This window comes from Monopterus albus, unplaced genomic scaffold, assembly GCF_001952655.1.
Source record: "Monopterus albus unplaced genomic scaffold, M_albus_1.0 scaffold7874.1, whole genome shotgun sequence".
Classification (NCBI taxonomy): domain Eukaryota; kingdom Metazoa; phylum Chordata; class Actinopteri; order Synbranchiformes; family Synbranchidae; genus Monopterus; species Monopterus albus.
The window spans coordinates 1-545 of NW_018135725.1; the positions used below are offsets into that span (position 1 = coordinate 1).

Consider the following 545-nt stretch of genomic DNA (forward strand, 5'->3'; position numbering starts at 1 on the left):
CATTGCTCGCTCAGGAAATTGGCACAACTATAACGCCATACGTTATCGATACAAACTGAATGCGTTGCAACGCGTGCTACTGGCCTGTATTTGTGGTTTGACCATCTGGGTTATATTTTTTGTGTTTAGTTACTTTATAGCTTACAGTTTGATTGTCTTTCTGTGTGTTTAAAATCTTAAACTCCTAACAACACAGCCTTGTGTCTAACCCACCCCGGTCAGAGTCAAGGTTAAAAATAAACCGGGATTATGAACAGACTCAACAAACTAAGGAACACCATACATTCATCCCCATAAACAATGAAGGGGAGTCACGTGGTCCCTGGTGGTCTAGTGGTTAGGATTCGGCGCTCTCACCGCCGCGACCCGGTTTCGATTCCCGGTCAGGGAATCGTGGTTTTAAGGCATACTTTGATTTTTTGGTTTTATGTCAAGTATTGCACTATATTCAAAATGCATAGTATTGTGTAACCGACAACTGTTCTGTAGTAGCATACGTTTCACATTTTTTGTGTGTAGTGTGATTAGTAGCCTATATGGTCAAT

The 545-nt window shown here is 41.5% G+C and overlaps 1 non-coding gene across 1 annotated transcript; it reads left to right on the forward strand.

Moving 5' to 3' along the window:
* The first annotated feature begins 319 nt into the window (after window positions 1-319).
* Window positions 320-391, forward strand: trnae-cuc (transfer RNA glutamic acid (anticodon CUC)). The gene has a single exon. It is a non-coding gene; the product is annotated as a tRNA-Glu (tRNA).
* Window positions 392-545: the final 154 nt, after the last annotated feature.